The sequence below is a fragment of the Lathamus discolor genome, chromosome 4 (assembly GCF_037157495.1).
Source record: "Lathamus discolor isolate bLatDis1 chromosome 4, bLatDis1.hap1, whole genome shotgun sequence".
Taxonomy (NCBI): domain Eukaryota; kingdom Metazoa; phylum Chordata; class Aves; order Psittaciformes; family Psittacidae; genus Lathamus; species Lathamus discolor.
The window spans coordinates 108,514,744-108,536,286 of NC_088887.1; the positions used below are offsets into that span (position 1 = coordinate 108,514,744).

At 35.8% G+C, this 21,543-nt stretch overlaps 1 protein-coding gene across 5 annotated transcripts in view; it reads right to left on the reverse strand.

Moving 5' to 3' along the window:
- The window catches only part of SGCG (sarcoglycan gamma), a 126,895-nt gene that overhangs the window by 80,132 nt on the left and 25,220 nt on the right, over nucleotides 1-21,543 (reverse strand). For 3 of the 5 annotated variants that reach the window (XM_065678538.1, XM_065678537.1, XM_065678534.1), the window contains exon 2: nucleotides 8,406-8,497. The gene's annotated coding sequence lies outside the window, so the exon portion shown is untranslated. Of the gene's footprint in view, nucleotides 1-6,511; nucleotides 6,641-8,405; nucleotides 8,498-21,543 lie in introns of all 5 variants that reach the window. The other 2 variants (XM_065678536.1, XM_065678535.1) reach the window with 1 other exon arrangement.

A 21,543-nucleotide genomic window follows, 5' to 3' on the forward strand; every position in this document is an offset into this window, starting at 1 on the left:
AAAAACTATGAAAGAAGAGTAATTCAACCTTGAATCTAGAAATTCACAACTGTACTTTTTTTGAAAAGTCACATGAAACTAAACTAAAAATTCAAAGTTCACTTTCCTTTTCAATAGCAAGGGAAGCAAAATGCTTTCCTATCTATATTGTGTCTCATTATATATTTTAAATCCCTGCTTTTTTCTGATGAATTTTAAATGTCAATGCACACAAACTGATGTGCTTCTGTTGCATTTCAGTCCTGGCTATAATAGCTTTATTACTCATTTTTACTTACACAGGGGAAAAGCAGATTAATTTAAATGGGTATTAGACACATAAGGAAATCATCGAAAGACATGTACTACAGAAGCCTTTTTTGGTGATGTTGACTTCAACTGTTTAGGGAGCAACCGACTCTTAAGATTCTTCAGCAACCGTGACAAGGCAATAATGCAATGCAAGAAACACTGAAGATGAAGAACATGGCAAAATGTACAAATACTGGTATTGATCAGTATACCACTTGCATTAAAACCAACAGGAAAGAGGTAGCTGATCTTACAATTAACTGCAGAAACAAATGAAGGATAAACAAAACCCAGGAGTACGTGTTAAGTATGTAGGCATTTCAAATTAAACAAAGGGCGAAATCTCTCATTCAACATAGTATGTATCATCCTTGTGCCTGAAAGTATATATTTAATATAAAATATTTAATCTGAAATTTAAATATGCAGTTACTATTAAAATTCTTAATTTTCAATTAAAATTGACTTACTGATGTAAATCAAGTACTGTAATCTGAAAAGTAATACTTATTTTTGGCATATTTCTTCATTTTAAAGATCCTAATTTGGGTGACTGGAAGGTAATTCCTATCTGGATCAAACAAGCACAATGCCTTCTAAAGGAAGTATCCCTGTAATTTCTAAAGTTACTCTTTGGGCATACTTAAGAAAAGACATTCATAGAGCACAAGTATAACTTGCATTTTAAACTCAAATTGGACATTGTCTGCTCATTAATTTTAGGCAATAGTGCCTGACATGTCAATCAAGTCTTCATAGTCTGACATGTTAGCAGAGAACCAACCCAGAACATAGAGAGAAAAAGGAATATTATAACAGGAAATTCTAATAACAATATAAGAATACTATTTGCCACCTATGCATCCACTGCAGCATTATTAGCAATTTTGAACATAAATAATGCACAAAATGTGAAAACAGAATTAAAGGCATTAAGGCCAATTCTCTAAACTGTTCCTTGTAGGTCCAAAGGAAACTGCAGCTCATGCTGAAGCACTTGTTCTAGGACACAGTTAAGAAAATTTTTTTCTGTTTTTGTGCATGCTGAGATTGCTTAACTACCTGCACTGTAGGCTGGACTAGACTCCTATTTCAAAAAACAACCTACTTCACTGCTTAGGGATCCTGAAACCAACTTTACAGACTAGCAAAGCCTGTACTTGGAAAAGTGGGTTCCACAACAGCATAAATGAGAGGTCCCACATACACTTAGTAACATTGTCATCTGATATGTTCGGCAGATACATAAGTTCGGCTCCATTGCGAGTCACAGGCAGGCAGCATTCATATTTTGATTAACACCCTCTCATAATTGTCCCTACAATCAATACTTCACTAAACCTACAACAGTGGTGGTGACTTCTCATATAAGCATGAAAAGAAAGAGCTGCAGTAAAATAAATATTTTGAGTAGACACTCACGGATAAGAGAAAGAGATTAAGTAGAGGGTACACTCAGGAAATGAACATGAGACACACAAGTGGAGTTTGTGAGATATGGGGAGAAATATGTCCAGGAAATGCTGAAGAAAGTCACAAAGAGAAGGGTAAGGTAGCAGAAGGCGTAATCTTCTGATAAAGCAAAGGAAGAAAGAATAATTTTGCTTTCTGCTGCATCTGTTTGCATTATTTCACATTCACAGAATTATAGGATATTATAGGTTAGAAAAGACCTTAACATCATCTAGTTCCAACCCCTCTGCCATGGGCAGGGATGCCTCCAATTGGACTATGTTGCCCTGGGTTTGAACACTGCCAGGGATGGAGCATTCTAGATATTTACATGCTTTACAGCAATCCTAATCAAAGCTCTGATTTCTAGACAACTTTTAAATGCTAGTTTTAATTTTTTTTTCTGACTTAAGGCAGACATTACTGTGTACCAGGGATTTCTGATACAGGAAGATGGTAATTTTAATGTTCTTAATTTAAATAGCATGTTAGATGTTTTCAATACGGCAAAGGGAATATGGCTTTGTCTTCTATAAACGTGACTAAAATCAGTTAAAACAAATCACCAAGTTTGAATCACAACACTATCAGTTCAATAAATGTTTAGCTAAAAAAAATTAATAAAATATATGAATCTAAACATAAAAAATGAGTACTTTCACAGATCATGAAATCTTTTAGCAACAGAATTTCAATGAAATAGACAACTGAAAAAGATTGTGGGGTACACAGATAGATAAACACAGAGTGGTTTTATCAAATATAGCTTATATGCAGTTTCTTCTCCATTATAACGATACATTAATAGTCTTCTACAACTTCATGAATATAAAACCTGCATTTCTGTTTGAAAGCATTATCTTCAAATGTGCATTCAACGCAATTATTAAATGACTCATGAAATCATGCAGGATGAAATCCACTATTTCATAATACTGTTCTGTGTTTAAGCAAGGTAAGTTTCCAGATGCCTTCCTGTGTATTTTCATTAAATGGAAAATACCTATCATAATGACACAAAACTAGAAGTAGAATATTACAGGAAATATAATACAATATAGTTTTGTGGCTAAAAGAAGTATCTTTTATTACATCAAAGAGTAGGACTGAAAAAGTAGACAAGTTTGAGCATTTGAAACTAGAAAAATAGCCTAAAAAGTAGCACAGGCAGCATAGGACTACCACCTCCTATCCTGGTTTTGCTGCCTCATCCCACAGAAAGTTTTGCTACATCTCCATAGAACTCTCCACTACATCCATCCACGTTACACAAAACTTTGCACTGGCTGTCCTCTGGGTAAACTTTCACTTCCTTAGCCATCAAATATGTCTTTCTGTAAAAGCAGAATATATGCAGCCTTGTCTGCCTCATCCACGCTGACTTTTGTGAGTGTCCACCATGCTCTCCTTTTTGACACGCAGCCAAAACCCAGCCAGCCTTTTCCTCCTCCTTCTTATCCCTATTATGAAAACTTTCACACAGGCAAACAAGTTGAAGATGTCCCTGATCATTGCAGGAGGGTTGGACTAGATGACTTTTGAAGGTCCCTTCTAACCGAAATTATTCGATGATTCTATCCCATTATTTAAAATATATGATTCATACAGAATAACCTTCAGGATATACGCATGCAAGCACACAAATAAACAGATATACTATATATCTCTAAAAAACATGTGACTATGGCTAATACCAGTAACAACCAACACTTAGCACATACCATAGCAATTTTTAAAATTATTTATGTACTTTAGTTTATATTCCTATTCATATTACTTTACAGAAGTACTTCATTGAAAATGAACATCAGCCGGCTTCAGTGTGCGCTCGCAGCCCAGAAAGCCAACCATATCCTGGGCTGCATCAAAAGGAGAGTGACCAGCAGGTTGAAGGAGGTGATCCTGCCCCTCTACTCTGCTCTCGTGAGATCTCACTTGGTGTACTCAGCATAAAAAGGACATGGAACTGCTGGAACAAGTGCAGAGGAGGGCCACGAGGATGATCAGGGGACTGGAGCACCTCCTGTATGAAGACAGGCTGAGAAAGTTGGGGCTGTTCAGCCTGGAGAAGAGAAGGCTGCGCGGAGACCTCATAGCAGCCTTCCAGTATCTGAAGGGGGGCTATAGGGATGCTGGGGATGGACTATTCATTCAGGACTGTAGTGACAGGACAAGTGGTAACGGATTAAAACTTGAACAGGGGAAGTTTAGATTGGATATAAGGAAGAAATTCTTCCTGTAAGGGTGGTGAGGCACTGGAAGGGGTTGCCCAGGGAGGTTGCGAATGTTCCATCCCTGGAAGTGTTCGGGGCCAGGCTGGACAAAGCCTTGGGTGGCATGGTTTAGTGTGAGGTGTCCCTGCCCACGGCAGGGGGGTTGAAACTAGATGATCTTCAGGTCCTTTCCAACCCTAACTATTCTATGATTCTGTGATTCTATGATTCATCCATCGCAGAAACATAACCAGCCGTGGCATGAAATGTAGCAGCTGTTTAACAGCTTTTGGCAGATATACAGAAAGGTCTAATGAGAAGACTGGCCCAGGTAGCCAAACTTACAGCTGAATTAAATAGTGAGAATATCATTACCAAGCTGAAAATTTGACCAGGATATTGAATTAACCTGTTATCCAAACTGCCATGACGCTTTTAGCTTGGTTTAATAAATAAAAGAGCCATGGCACTCTATGTGCAAATTGTCTGTCTCCCATTCATTTCCCTCCCTCCTACAACAGCTTTTGAGTTTCTTGGCCAATTTCAACCAAATTCAGCAGACAAGTAGAGATCTCAGAAATACTATATTCCTACAAACTTTCTGAAAATGAGACAGAGAGAAGAAGCAGCCCCATTTGTCTCCACTGAAAGACTGCTATAGGCAGAAAGACCTTATTAGATATCAGAAACTGTGTATGTGAGAAAGACCTTGTAAATGTCTCTGTTATGGAAAACCTTCAGTCACTGCTCATTAAACATCTAAGACAAGCAACTCTGAGAAGTAAGACCACAGGAAATCCAGTTTACTTAATCCCAGATCATGAAGATAATTAAAAACTATCAGGACCTGGGTTTTGTATCTCATGTAATAGGCATTACTTTTCACATTCTATTCAAGCAAAAGGACACACAACTTTTCTGTGCCTATTGACAGGGGCTTGGGTTTGTAAGATAACACTACATCCATTTCTTTCTTTCAATTCTTCCTACAAAGCTCTTCTCCCTTAGCTTAAAACACAATGTTCTCGCTTGAGCATTCTCAACGCTAACTATAGTCACACATCTGTGTAATTACAAACCTACTAAAACCTTATGATTATGAATAAAAACTAAAATATAACCTGCTTTTAACCACTGAGTTTTCAACCAGAAAAAAACTGCATGTTATTAGCAAAACTGTAAATGTTTAGAAAGCGATTTTAAATGGCTCCCTTTAATGCTGGGCTTAATTTAGGTCCTTTTATTTTTAATTTAACTCCATGTAGTGTTTCTTACCCTTTGATGGTATTCTAGGACCACTGGATCTTCATTATGTAATGGAGAGGAAGTATGTATCTAATATGTAAATGTCACATTTGTTTAGAACAGGCATTCATTTCAGCCAAAGTGGTACCAGTTGTGGCTACACATCTTCAGTAAAAATTCCAAAATCTTAACTGACTGCAAAATTTCAGAACTCTATGGCACAAAGTTACTACAGTTCACTCGTGCATTACTCATTTGGATGTGGCTATGCAGGACAGAATTCATCTCACTAAACACAGGTAACATCAACCATACTTAACTAGGCCCCCTCCACAGACAATGGAGAGAGGCAGACATTTCTAGGACACTATTAATCCTCAATTAAGAGGAGGTTTAAGACAGATATGGTGAAACCACCCAAATCTCTATAAATCAGCCTAGATGACTGGTGTCAAATCACTAGTCAAATCACATTCCTACGCTTTGGCAACAGCTTGTTTTAGGAACTTATGCACTTATTCTGATGCATGGTTAAATATGCAGTGCAACCACCTGTTGGTGAAGACACACCAAGTATCATCCAGTAAATCATAATGAGTCAGTAACCAACTGATACCTAGTTTTCTTTCAGTCAGGGAAATTAATCATGTGAAAATGTATTTGAATTTAAGGAGATTACAAATATGTAAAAGGAGTTCTCTATATGCATAGTTCAATGCTCAACATTAATTCAAGTATGTTTCACAGAACTTAGAACTGATTTTGGTAACAGTTCCTCAGATGGAAGGTTATTATTACACTGTCAAACCAAAAAGGAATGCTCATCAGAAGAACAGATCCATTCTTGACTAAATTCGACTTTTACTATGTGATCAAATAAACTGAGAAAAATTCAGAGCCACAAACATCAGGGATTCATTATTGCAAACTACATATTTATGTAAGTATAGTAATACGATATTGTAAAAGATTTTAAAATTACTAATATCTTCTTAATATTACACAAGTTTAAACTGTGCAACTTAATACTGCATTTAATTGCAAAAACAAGTATAATTAAACTATCAGAATCTAAAATAATACTTGAATATAAAAATTAACCCTTGAATTTGTCCTAAAATAAATCACGAGTATCAATATGATCCTTAAATGAGGACAGAATCACCCTGAAATGTTGCACAGAAAACCAGAAGGGTTAGAAGCTCAATACATTGATGTAATAAGTACAAATAAAACCCCAGATCAATTATTAACTTAATAATATTTTAATACAGATATAAAAACAAATTTAAAAAAAAGTTGTTACTTACCTTAGAGATCTGAAATAATGTGGACTTCTGAATAAGCTACAATCAGTCTCTTCCCAAGAGAGAATTGTCTAACTTTTCCACTACTTTCAAATCTGGAGTGGGAGATATTTTGGGCCTGGGCAAATATCACTGGAAGAAAATTCGTTCACATGTTTGGCTGTGTTTTGCATTCCATCCTGTTGCTTTGGCGTACAGACACAGCTAATTATAATCTGTGACATAAGTGGCTAATTCTACTGCTAAAATGGTTGTGTACTGACTCCAGAAATGAACTGCCCCACTGTAAGACATAACCAATCCATAATGAATACTAAACTGGCCCAACCTGTCACGTAACGCCAACTGCTTTATTAAAATCTCAGAATATGCAGCACTTCATAGAATCTGCATGTAATATAATTAGCTGCTAACAGCACAAAATGCAAAGTTAGAAACTAAAAAGACTTCTTTTCCAAACCCACATGTAACATTCAACTAAATTGTAATAGTAATTTTTTTTTTTAATTTTTTAATACTAACATTATTTTAACTGTAATCTATACTGGCTGGTACATAAAGTCTCTTTAAAAAAAGGAAATGCATATATTATAATAACACAGATGAATTTTATACAATAACTACACTAACAATTACCAACATTTCCAAAAGGTTAAGCCATTCTTGGTACTTAAGAAACTTACATATAAATATCAAGAGCTACAGAAAAAAGTTGTATATATTACATATTTTAAGATAATATTATAGAAATTCTAAGACATCTTTTTTTCAGTGTCATTTAAGCTTTGAGTTCTCAAATGCAGAAACAAGAATTCCAGCCCAGCACTGCTTACATTAGGCTGAATATACAACCACTAACCAACCAACTTTCTTTCAACCTATGACATCTTAGAATTTATGTTGGCAGCTGCAATTTAAAAAGCATTAAAACTTTCATTTGTAAGCTTTACAGAATAAAGTTTTGCTCTATGTGAAGCACTGCAATCATCATCCATATGTTTGGACAATTTAATTTTTCAAAGCACAATGTTTCATTTTCTAGCTATGCGCTCGCACGGTTATCATGCATTAGAAGATGAAGTTCCTATCAGACATTTAGCAGCTGCAGATCATAAATTTAGCACTGACATAAATCCAGCTGATCACAGGCTTACAAGATATTTTTTTCCCTTTATGAAGTCTTTGGTCATTAATCCTTTCTCAGACTCTGTTTACATATACAAATGGAGAAAACATTTTCTATGCAAAGGAATTAACTCACTGGTATCCGACAAAAGTGACAAATATTTTTCAGAATAAAATATTTGTCAATATCCTTAAAACAGCTTTTATATTGAATCTTGTGGATTTATGAAAGATAAACTGGGACAAAAGCATTATACATTGCATTAACACCAAAGCTTTTCTTTAACTGAAATTCCCTTCAAGTATTAGAGAAAGAAACCTATAAATGCCAGATAGTTTAGAAGGCTTCACTGTTTAGAAGGCTTTATTATTTAGTCATTATTTAGATGACTGGATATTCATGTTCAGGGATTTCCTGCAAAATCTTTCATCCATTCTTGGAGAAATACAGAGGATCAGATAAAACTCAATAGAAGACCCCCCTCCCCAAAAAGCAACACTTTAACTGCACTTTAATGTTTCCTTTTGGCATACTTTAAATTATTTTATTTTTATAGAAAAATTGACTAACAAAGTGTCCAGCTACAGAAAGAGACTAGATTAGACCCAAAAGATTAGAGCCAGCAGCTCTCCTTACTGACAGAACTTTTGTGCTATTTTCCTTTCATGATTATTCTTCCTGGTCTAAATTCATTGTGCCTTTTATGTGCTCTTCTACCAATCTAATGACTGCAAAGTAGAAATCCTAAAAGTGAAAAGAACAAATAAATACCTCAGCTAGTATCTTCTGAAGTTCTCATGAAGTAGGACTGAAGCAAGAGAAACTGTCAGTGAGTTCTGGATCATCTGAAGGCAGCTGTCTTCCTATATAAATGCAAAGAATGGAAAGAGAAAGGAGAAAATATCATGAATTTTGGAAAAGCCAAGAAACATTCTTGAATTGCCCTCTTTTAATTTTTAACTGACATCTTACAAGTAATGGACCAAAATGCACTGAGATTAAAACTGCAGAACACAAATGAAATACTGGACACCCAATGCTTGTTTGGGCTGCAAATGTTCATTACAGCATGGCTTAGAGTAAATGACATATCAGCTTTAGCAAAAAATCTGTGAAAGATTTCTGCTGCAATGTTAAAATTCCACCTAGCATTAGGATGTAGCAGTATAATGAACAATGACTTCAGTTATGTGGTTTCACTGCATTTCTACAAAAAACTAAGTCTTTCTCTTAGTCAAGTAATTCTCTTCACAGTTCAAAAATGTTGATGTCCCATTCCTCACCAGAACTTGCCAACCTCCTTTTCAATTGGGTTTTGAAAGTCAGTGAGTGATGACTTAGTCCTAGAAAGGTAACTAAGCAAACACATTTATTTTCCATATTGTCAGAGTCCACTCACAACAGCACTTGACTAACTAGGAGTACTTGCAAACTTGAACCATAAAAGAAATAATGAAAAAGACAGGCAAATTGTCGTTCGAATATTTTGCCATTAAAAAAAATCAAGAATATTATAAAAATTCTGTGTATACCTACAAGATTTCAAGAACATCCGTTTATCCCTCAAAGTACAAGACAACACAACATGGAGACAACAGTGACAATCATGTACCAATTTAACCAATTCATCTAAAACAGACACAGAGTCTATTTGGTCGTATCTGTATCAACTTCTCTAACTTAGATATTTTTTAAGCTCATAATGTGTTTAAAGAGTGTGCTAAGGATTTTCTAAGCAAAGGGCATCTAGGGCAAAAGAAGAATATTCTAGCCTCTACAGAAAAACAGATTTTATCTTTGAAATAAACTACTACACAAGAATTCTACCATTAATAATAATGAGAAATTTCAGCTTTATTTTAGAATAATGTCAGTTGGAAGGACCTACAGCGATCACCTAGTCCAACTACCTGACCAATTCAGGCCGACCAAAAGTTAAAGCATGTTCTTAAGGGCACTGCCTGAATGCCTCTTAAACACTGACATGCTTGAGGCATTGACCACCTGTCTAAGAAGCCTGTTCCGGTGTTGGACTACTCATTATATAAATGCTTCCTAATGTTGAGTCTGAACCTCCTGTGGTGCAGCTTTGAACTACTCCTGTACATCCTGTCACTGGATACCAGTGAGAAGAGATCAGCAATTAATAAATTGAAAATTTAATGTTAGATTTCCTCTATTTGTCAAAAGACTGTATGTTTCCATAGAGGCTTATATACTGAAGTCAGGAAATAGATTCTTAGATCATCTGTGCAGTTGAAAGAATATCTTGGCTAGTAATGGAATCATGCTTTTGACTTCTTTTGTAGTATTTTTCTCTTTGGGGCTTATAAGTAGTCAGTCAGGGGCGTCCCCTTCTCAGAAAAACAAGAAAGATACCCCAAGCCTCCTGTATCCCCAAAACTGCATTGCAAGAGATAGCTAATAATGAAGTTAGATAATCGTTGCTAAACAGCTCTATATGGCAAACGCTAAATATAGCTAAAATTTGGTTGTATGGATTAGAACTCCATATGAAATAGAAATTTTGCCATATGAAAAACTAGGGGTTGCCCGAGGAAGCTGTGAATGCTCCATCCCTGGCAGTGTTCAAGGCCAGGTTAGATGGAGTCCTGGGTGACATGGTTTAATGTGAGGTGCCCCTGCCCATGGCAGGGGGGTTGGGACTAGATGATCTGGAGGTCCTTTCCAACCCTAACTATTCTATGATTCTATTCTATGATTCTATTAAAACCTATCTTGATAAAGGTTCATGAAGGTCAAGTAGTACAGTAAAAGCAATTTATATTCATGATAAAATGGCACATACTTTGGAAAAAAAGTAAAATTCACAGGAAAATAAATACCTTCTAGAATTACCAAATGCAAAAAAACCCCCTTAAAATCACATACAAATATGTATCAATTGGAATTACTGAATGCAAAACCCAAACCAACCAAATTCTGAAGCAATTAAAGTGTGGGGCAATTTTATTAATGGTCAGAAAATATAAAAGGTAATTAGTTACTAGACATCCTGAACTTCCAAGAACTGAGGGCAAATGTCAAAGTCTTCCCCATCCTTGTTCCTGTGCATATCAGTCACTTGTGAGTTTGAATAATGATGCAATAGAAAAATCGTTATTTTCAAAAGAGGTATTTTTTCCAGTTTTCCTGACTTCCTACTGCTGTTAAAGAGAGGCTCTAATATGACATGAGACAAGAATTGTTGGAAATGTTTTTTTTTAGTATTTCCTTCCAAAGCATTTTGAGTTGGCTATGTCTGAGGTGTCTTTTAAATTTGTAAGGGATATGACAGTAAGCCTTGCCCCTTCCTAAGAATAGGGCTATAGTGAGTATCTAGAAAGGGATGTCAGCTTCTAAACCTGAACAAAACAGTGAGCCAAAGGAGGACTTCATGTGTTCACGTATAAATAGAAACAAACATTGGAAAGTTACTGTTGCACATATTAAAGCTATAAAAATGTAATTGTTTTAAATAGTTAAATGGGGGAAAATACTCCAAGAGGAACCTTCTAGAATATAAATACAGGACCCTCAGACATACAAGGCTTTAAGGGAGATCTGCCTAGACTATTTCATTACACTGTTATGTATAAGGAGGTTCAAAACAGCTTTGAAACTAAGAACAAGAATAAACTAAACCCGAAATCTGACAATAACTATGCAAGACAGGACAAAAATGAAAGGACTTACAAATAAGTATCCAGCTGCCCAGTGTGTCAATGCACAGCAGGTCCTTCTGTCTGGTTTCTAGGAATTTTTTCCCTCTGAGCATGAACAGCTGGCTGCAGATCTATTGTGTGATAGTCCTAGTGGTATTTCAATCTCTGCTTTAGCTTTTATCTCCCAGTTCCTTACTGCCACACTCCTCTATCCTTTTTTTTGGCCACATTTCATCACCTGGAGCCTACAATGATGATAGGGAGGGACTCTTCATTAGGGACTGTAGTGACAGGACAAGGAGTAACAGGTTAAAACTTAAACAGGGGAAGTTTAGGTTTGATATAAGGAAGAAGTTCTTTGCTGTGAGGGTGGTGAGGCACTGGAATGGGTTGCCCAAAAGAGTTGTGAATGCTCCATTTCTGGCAGTGTTCAAGGCCAGGTTGTACAGAGTCTTGGGCAACATGGTCTAGTGTGAGGTGCCCCTGCCCATTGCAGGGGGGTTGGAATTAGATGATCTTAAGGTCCTTTCCAACCCTAACTATTCTATGATCCTATGACTCTCCCCAGTATGCTCAGTGGCTCCAGAACAGAAACATTTTTCACCTCCTGTTCATCTGCTCTGCTCTCTTTCTCTCTCTTGAAATTAACATAGGCACAAAAAGAATTTGTATAACAGATTCAAACTGTTACAGAGGGCTAGCTGGGGTTTTTTTGGAGGGTCTGTGCTAGATGTGGTCTTCTGCTTAGATTGCATCTTCAGATAATTTGATTGAAAACCATTTCATTTCTGTGTGTTTAATTCTGGATGATCGTTTAAAGAGGTTAAGTAGTGAGGCAGCAAGTGAAAAGCTACATGTGTACTTTGTACTCACTGCTGTACTCAGCCTCATCTTCGCAGACAGCTGAACTGTAATAGATGTGACAGGAGAATAGCGTATTTATAGTTGTACTCTGTACAGTAAGTCAAATCACTTCTACAGCAGATGCCAACAATACCGACAATCAACAGAGAACCATGTTTCATGTTCTTTGGTCATATCATTTCCTCTTACATCACTTGTCCTTTACTAAAAGCCAAAGCAAAACCCCCAAACTCACTAAACGTCCAGAGCAGGATAATCTGGTCTTCTGCCATAAGATATCTGAACTCTAAAGAATTCAAGTAAAACATATGACGGTTGCCCAGTACAGGTGGCCATGTAAAACAGAAAGCCCTCCATGGTAGAACAGGCTTCATAGGTCTTGGAAGCTCTGCATCTGTACCCATATTCTCATATTGCAAAAAGGTTGGTACAAATACAAACCCTAAAGAATATGATGAGTTTACAACTTTCTTTTGTTTTCTTCCTATTTTATCTCCTTTAATTTTTCTTGTTTCCTTTCCTACTCACAGATATATCAGAAGTATAGCTGATCGAGAGATACATAAAAGCCCCCCCATTTTCTTTTATGATTCAATGTTATGTTTCAGTAACATAATTCTGATGTAATAAAACAGGTATACCTAATCTGTACCTGAAATAAAAAAAACATGTAAAAGCATCTAAAACCGTTTAAATTCTGTGATTCACTAAGTTCATTAGTTAGAATAGATTTTTCATTTAGTACTAGCCATGCATCTTCCCCAAAAGAATGGCAGCATGAGAGGGGGAGGATAAAAGAAGTGGAAATATGAAAATTACATTGTTCCAGTGGCCAAGCCACGATAACAGGAATCATGGTTTCAGAGCTCATTCCCTGACAGACTAAGTGCACAGAAAATGTTAGTGGATTGCAATTTTATATTTGGAGCAAATGACTCTTCAGTTATTGCCATAAGAAGAACCAGCATCAGCTTAATTTTCTTAAACCTGCAGTCATTGATAACTGATAAAAAGATGGAACACTAGTTAAATATTTATGAGAAAATGATAGTTTATTAACAGTGCTTTCTCCCTGTTAAACAACTAGAAAAAGTTATTGTGGGATGGTCATACTACAGAGCAGCATGGATGCTCAAAGAGAAAGAGTGAGTAAGACTGGCTTTTACGCTCATATAAATAAAATGAGTAGATTCTTAAAAATTTGTTATGAGTCCTAAAGAGAACTTTAGGACTTCCTTAATTTTTTTCATTGCACAGGTTCAGCTTCCAAAATCTCAGAAGTACTTCCAAAAATTAACTACAATTTAAAAGCTAACAGAAGAGAACAGAAGAAAACGTAAAATTGAAGGAGGCGTTAACCCAAAGGTGTATTTTAGCTCATATGTAAAATGTGGTTATTTACCTAATTAAATTTTGCTCCAAGAGAAATGAGGATGTTAGTAAAACCAATGACGGAGCAAAACAAGCATACACAGAATCTATTTTCCAAATTTTATTTAAAAATGAAAGTTTTAAATATTTTAATTTCATATGATTGCTTATGTTCATATGTCATCATGAATACTCAGTGTAACAGTAAACCAGGAATAATTAAGGTTTCAGATGTATAAGAAAGTTACATGAGTTTACATCATCTATTTCTAAACACTGTCTTTATATTTACATACATAAAAAAGACCTTTCAAGTGGATCTGCTTAAAACTTTTGCTTACAGTGAACCCGTCAAAGTCAGTAACACTATAAAGTATCTTTTTATTTATTTTTAAATAGAAAGCCTGGAAGCAGCCAGGTAAAGGCACATGATAAATAGAAAAAAGCTTATAAACAGGTAATTTTCTGCCCATTTCTCTTTGTTAAAGAGAATCCTTACTCAAAGACAATCCCTGCTTTCAGACCTGATGCCTTTCCCCTCAGTAATTTAATGAGTTGCAGAAAGCTCTAAAGTTTCCTCCAGAATCAAGGAGGTTTCTATTTTATTGGTGAAATCTGACTTGCAGCTCTGTGGCCTTCACAGCGATTTCTCCTCTTGACTATTCCTCTGGAGCTGCAGGCTCCTAGACCCTTGCTGTGTTTCTCTCTTGCCTTTTTACTCCTTGGGTTTTTGAAATCATATTTTCTGGAGTATTTTTCAATGTCCTTAAGCAATGAACAACCTCCTCTGTTTCCATGACGTCTTACCTGATTCACTCACTCTTGCTGATGGAACACAGCAAGTAAGAAAAACAAAAAGCCCCAAAGTTACACAGTCTACCTTATCCGCCTATGTTTACATTAGCACTGTATGCAGTAGAATGAATTAGCTAATGGACAAAAGGATATATTTTCCTTCAGCAGTTTGCACAATATATGGCACACTGTAACCACATTATGTGCTCTCTGAATTCAGGCCTATTTCCCCTGTTACTGCATAAAAACATTTCTTGCAGTGTAGGGAAAGCTTTTGTCCAACATTGATTATCCTGTGGGTTTTTTTGGGAAGCCAAGAAAAAGATGTGTTACCAAAGCATTTTACTTTTCCTTTAAAACTATGCTATAAAACACAAAATGATTAAAGATTTTCCATTTCACAAGTTGCCATTGTAAAACTGTTCTGAACTAGATTAATCCTAATTTTGCACTCAATCATACTACACCCTATGACTCACTAAAAGAATGTCAGGGAAAAAAGCCTTAGCATTTTAAAATACCAACAATAGGCTGGGGGAGAAATGGCACAATAAAAAGCATTTTTAGTGCCATAAAGTAAAGCAGCCTAAACCACATACACATTAGCTATTGTTTTGGAAACTAGAAGTATACCGTATTTTGTAGTGTTTCCATTTTTCACTCTGGAATTGAGTCCGAGCCCCTCACTTCTAAACTGCTAAGTTCAGCTTAGACCTGTACCACACAGGTACAGAGCTAACTCAACAAAACGGTTCATAGAAAGAATTCCTCACGTTTAACGCTTGGGCAATCTTTGGTTAACAAAATGCATTTCCATTAAAAAATATAATTTAGTTGATCATTGTTTTAAGTTCACTCCATGGAGACTCTGTACTGAACCATATTTAAGAATGCCAGACTGATGTACTTAATTCAGGGTCAGTTTTCTGGATCAAGATGATTGTGCTCAACAGGGATATGATGGAAGCTCAGCATTTAGCTGAGATCTTCATGAGTTTTTACCCCTTCTGGTGCTATAGGAAGAAAAAAAGAAGGCCATGGTAAGGAAGCAGAAAAAGGACAAACAATTTCAACCACCAAAATAAAATAGCAATTTATGCTCCAGCCTTCTGTGGAAGAAACTCAAACAGCCTTTAAAGAGCAAGAATAGAAATGTACAGCAAATAATCTTTAAGAAGCTGTTTTGAAATTCTGAACTTATATAGAAATAAAACCTTAGTACCAAGGTCAAGTCATAATCCTTGATCCACTAGATCTTTTTGGAGCTACCATCCACTGCAAAGACTGTAAAAATAACAATTATTAATGTTAATAATATACCCCAACAATCTGTTGACTCTACTGAGGTTTTACCTTTGCCAAAATGCAAGCAGAAAAATTAGGCATATGAGAAGTGTATTTAATTAGGAACTTGCCATCTGGCATAAGCAAGTAAATTGTAAGTGTAGGCCTTTTAATATAGAAGAAGCTATAATCAACTAGGGAATAGACTATAATGTATTTCTTGTTTGATTGAAATGCATAAATTAGTTATGGGAATAGTGTAATTACCTATTATTTTGAAGGGATATCCATGAAGCTAAGCTGTGGGCAACTACAGCAAGCAGAGTAAACATAGTGAAACTGTTGTCTTAAAATTGACAGATGTAAATTAGTAATTTTGACAGCCTTTAAGAATCTGTCACCCTGTCTTATTAAGCAAAGTTAAAATATACTTGGAAAATAAAGAGCTGAATACACACACAAAAATACACACACACACAAAAAGCACACCTAACATTATTTCTGGAATACTATCTGGAGCAATGTTTATTATAATTTGGCATCCCATTCTGACAGGCTATTCTGGAAAAAAGTAAAGAAAAGCCAGTTATATGAACAGGTGACAAAATGAAATAGCCTCTACTTGGCTGCTCTTACTGTGAAAACAGGAGACAACTAGTTTGATTTTAGTAATAAACATTATCAACAAATGTCTAAGTTTCTTCTTTACTGAACTTGCGATTCATAATGAATTACCAGTCAAAGTAACATAAGTTATGCCTGAAAGTCCTTTTTGCTGTTATTTATTAAGAACATTTTACTTCACCTCTTTACTCCTCACACTTACCTGGCTTTGCATCAGCTAAAGTGAGAACAGCTGCATCCTACTTTGTATGATCATCTCATTACTGCCTGGACAACTATACTACGTGGGCAGGCTGTTCTTAGCTGTGCAGTCAAACACCCAGTCCCTCAGCTGCTACAGAACAGTTGCAGTACCAAATATAAAGCCAAGTCACAGATCAGCCCTTCAAGCAGGAAACTGCTTCCAGAAATCTACTGAACATTCCTTAAAATAAAGGTGTCTGACAGCCCCTGACCTACTCTGTTATGTTTTGGGTTTTTAATCCATCAGAGCAGGTAAGCACTGAAATCAGTGTAAAAGTGTGTTGTCCTTGTCAGCTATTGTACAAAACAGAATGGCCCCTTTTATTCACAGTAAAATTACCTGTACACCCAGTACAACTATCCATACTGTTTGTAGCATTTTCTAAGGAAGTATCCTTGATGTATCTTTGGGTGGTTTTTTGTTAATTGTGGTTCTTACACTTTACAATTAACTGATTTTACCTGCCTCAGAGAATCCTCACAATTTGATTCTGAGCCTGGCAAAAAATAAAAAAAAAATAAAATAAAAAAAAAAAAATCAATACCAGACACTTAATTTTTATATTCTCAAACAAGCTCTAGTAGATCCTTAACATACTTCTATTTCCTGATTAACTGTGCTTGATGTGCTTAGATTTTAAGCTTTTTCTAAAGTAGTCAAGGACATATTTGTTTACTAACACTAGCTAGCAGTTCTGGTTTCTTATACAATTTAATACTCCTTGGCTGCCTTCTATAGCATATCCCTAAAAGAAGAAAAAATAATGAATGAAGCTGCATTTTAAAACCAGACATATAGCCTGATACATACGTGGGTGCATGTGACACTGTATATAGTTACCTTCCAGAATTCCCCTGCAAGTCTCTACTGGTTGCCACAGGAGAGAGCAAACAAAAGGGATGGTGCTCTTTTAGGCTATTGAAACAGTTCAGGAAGAAAAATTCTGGCTAATATTATATTCGGGTTTTCTCCAGAGAATGGTACAGGAAGATAAGTATTTTTGGATACTTGTGTTCTTAAATTTTTAAGACTGAATCATGGAGGGATTGGCACTTCATTAGCTGAAGGCTGGGAAGCCAGGGAAAACAAAGCTGAGTGCTGCATCTGTGATATTCAGCATCCAGCAGCACACTGGAATACTCTTCCCGCAGTGACATGAATAGCCAAGTGACTGAAAATGTGAAGAAAATGACTCACCTTCTTGCTACATATTCAGAAACTGTTTGGAAGGAGCCAAATGAAAATGTGTTTGGACTGTTACTAGGAAAGTTCTTCAGTCCTCTGGGCAGATTTTAATGATGCTTCATGTGAAGGCCATATACTGAGAGGCCAGGACAAGAGCAGATGGAAAAGTACTGTAGGAAAGTTATTCTGAGATCACTACTGAAGATAATCTCACCGCTGCAAGAGACAGACCCTGAACAAAGAAGGAACATTCTGAGGATGCTGTTTCAGCAGCACATCTGCTATAGACAGATCTCTCTTCTGCTCTTAATGCTTAACATGGAAATTACAGGTAAAGGAGCATGGCCTTTAAGCCTGAAAGAGGGGAGATTTAGAGGAGATATGAGGAAGAATTTCTTTGCTGGGAGGGTGGTGAGACACTGGAAAAAATGGCCTAGAGAAGTTGTGGATGTCCCATCCCTGGAATTGTTCAAGGCCAGGCTGGACAGTGCCTTGAGCAATCTGGTCTACTGGAATGTGTCCTTGCCCATGGCAAAGAAGGTGGAATTAGATGAGCTTTAAGGTCCCTTCCAACCCAAACCATTCTATGATTCAGTTATGATTCCATGATCTGGAAAACCAGCTGTGAGCAACAAGTCAGTTCAGTACACACTGAACGTTTTCCAGTAACAAGTTCCCAAAGATGATATAGGAAATCAGTACACCCATTTAATCTTACAATGTGACCTCTACAGGAGAGACCAATAAAGAGAGATTCTTCTGTATTTAATTGTATCTCTTTGCTCAAATAGCATTTTATATCCTCATATATTGCAACGATCTCGTATTTTTTCCCTTGTATTTCACTGCAAAAGAACAGATTTAATATAACTCTCATTGCCACTCAGTGGTTCTCTAGCAAGTAACAGCTGCCTTCTCTCAACAAAATTGGTGGTGATGATGGTGTTTCTTCACCCATGTTCAAATAATCTGAGGTAACTGTGTGAGAAGTCTTAGGTAAATTCTTTGTTAATCCTCAAACCATGGCTTCAAATGAACAAGTCATGTAAAGATCAGTATTATATACCTGTATATTTTAATCAAACAGACATGGACTGGGATACAGACATATACATGAAATGGTCTGCACTAAGCATTATATGTAGGCATTGTCATACGAACTTTAAAGAGGTCAATTTCTGATTACCCAGTCTATATTCTGTTTCAATAAAAAGTATGAAAAAAAAAAGAAAGAAAACATGTAGTTTATGTGTGTGTGCCCTCTAAGAACTGAAGCATCCTATTAGATCTTCATTCCTAAGTAAAACAAACAGGTCTCTCTATCCATACTGCACATTGCTATTTACACTTTAGGCCAGACAAAACATCATAGATCGTACACCTGAAATTTTAAACAGTTTCAATAGATGCATTAAATAAGTCTAAAACTCATTAGAAAACCTTAGTTGTTACACTGGTTTACTTCAGATTACTCACAGTGACAAAACTGGATTCTCAAGCCAGAGTCTTGAAGATACACGCGCATGAATTAGACTATGCATTTTTTGTACTTCCAAAAGTACTTTTGTACTTGGCATCACTGGCAACTGTAAGCATGAATTTAATTTTTCACATAACTGCATTCCATTTAATTCCAGATAATTCCATTATCTGTTTGGTCTATATCTGGCAAGACCATTTAAAAAAAGATACACCAAGTACATTAGCATGGTTTCAACGACTACACCAGTGGGGTCTGTACATTTTGCATTATTATTTCTACTTGCAGCATATTCTTAAAGTAAGCCTATACCTTGGATAGCTTGCTTTCTTTTCAAGCAATCTTCAACATTTGGAACAATTACTTGCATATGGTCTATACATTCTAAAACAGCTCCACTTTAAGTCTTCTTCTTGTACTAGTAAAGACAAACAAGCAGGCAATTCACATCTGTTAATTATTTTATGGTTTACCAAAAAATATGGAGGAAATATGTCAGTGTAATTCATATTTACTTACACGAGTGTTATACACCAATTTATAAAAAAAAAAACAAAATAAATCAACATACTTGACAAAATATTTGGTGCTATATAAATTTTTAAATGGCATATTAAGAAATATGACAACCACAGATTCACAGTCCCACTTCCATGCTTAGTCAACACTAAAATTAACATGTTTACTTGTATTCCTCTATGGAAAATATAACTACCTTAAAATCACTTTTTTTCCAATTGATCTTACTGGAAATGCCATATAAAATGAATTGCTTGTTCTATGTGGGCCCAGGGAAAAGATCCAGAGGAGAGCGAAGGACCCCATTAGCAAGATGAGCTAAAAAGTAGCAAGACAGACAGATGGACACATACGGCAGCTAACAGTGTGTCAATTTCTTGTGAACTAAATTTAAGAAAACTCAAAAAACAATCAACCCTTATACTTACTTAGCATTCCCAAAAGATAACTAAGCATAAATGAGGTGTGGTGTGGGTTTGTTTTACCGAAACAGTAATTTTTAATTATTAACACAGTGAAGGTTCTGTGTTGCTCCCTCAAAACCAGTAATTTCAAACTTTGAGATAGGTATTTAATGTGTACTACTGATTTGTAACTTTTCAGCATAGGTGGATGCCTTAAGTCATCTTGCTTCTTTTTAGCTGCTGTGAAACTAACATTCAGTCTTAAGAGTAAAGACAGATTTATTTTAAGGCAGAATGTTTGCACTCATTAGAAAATCCCGACTTCTACAGAACAGTTAAGATAATTCTTATCACAAATAATTCTAATAACAAAAATACAGAATATAATTTTGTGAGTGAAATTACCAAAAGTCTGCCTAGTGCGTTATCTATCTATCTTACTGCACTGGTTAGTCTGGGCTAATAATCAGAAACAACAGTCTTTTGCATAAACTACATAAAAACCTCAATGTTTCACTTAATAAGTTAAAGAATAATTAAATTAAGGTGGATATTGATTTTATAGGAAGGAAGCTTATGAAGCCACTGAAAATTCATGCTAAAAAAATATCTTCAAAAGGAAGTTTTATAAATTAGCATGCTTTGAAAAATTTACAGACTTCAAAGCAGTTAAAGCTAAAAAACTTTAATAAATTACTCAAACTACAGAAATGCAGAATTTGGCTGCTACCGTACATTGCTGCATGTTTTCTATTTTCCTTATAGCAGCCCTAAAGAAATAGAAAGGGCCCAAACAGAGAAAACTGTGTATGTGCCAGGTGTTCTGCCTGAAAGAAATGCCATCAACCTATAAAGTAGAAGCATGTAATCACAGAAGTCCCAGGTAAGTTTAGGGCAAAAAATGAAGTTCTGTTGTACCACACCAATCCTCCTGCCAGAGTTCTCTCACTGTCTTAATAGCTAGTCAGGACACAGCCAGAATCTAGGTTCTAGTATAGCAACAATTAAAGAAACACCAGAACTCTACATAGCTACAGTATGACATCAACTTTTTTTGTTTTTGAAAATAATGAGAAAACAAGCAGTCCCCTTAGAGATCTATTTTAAGTTCTTAGAAAATACTTTTTTTAAGTTCATTGAAGTTTCCCAAATTGTAAATTATGTATTATCTATAAACGAAATTTTACTTTCCAGATTAAAATCAGATTTGATGAGTAGCTGTTGAACTCCGTTTGAGATAAAAATTGCTCACATCATATTTGCTTTTCAACTGCTTCAAATAATTAACAAAAATATGCAAAAAAAAAAAAGTACCATAAAACCAAAATATTCGCTATCTACCATGCGTCTGTCGTTAAAGTAGATGATTTTACAGTTTTTTACCATAGGGCTTCATTCAAGACACAAAAAATAAATTCTCTTTTCAAGTTCCTGTCTGTGAAACTAATTCAACATTACATGTGAAATTCTCCTA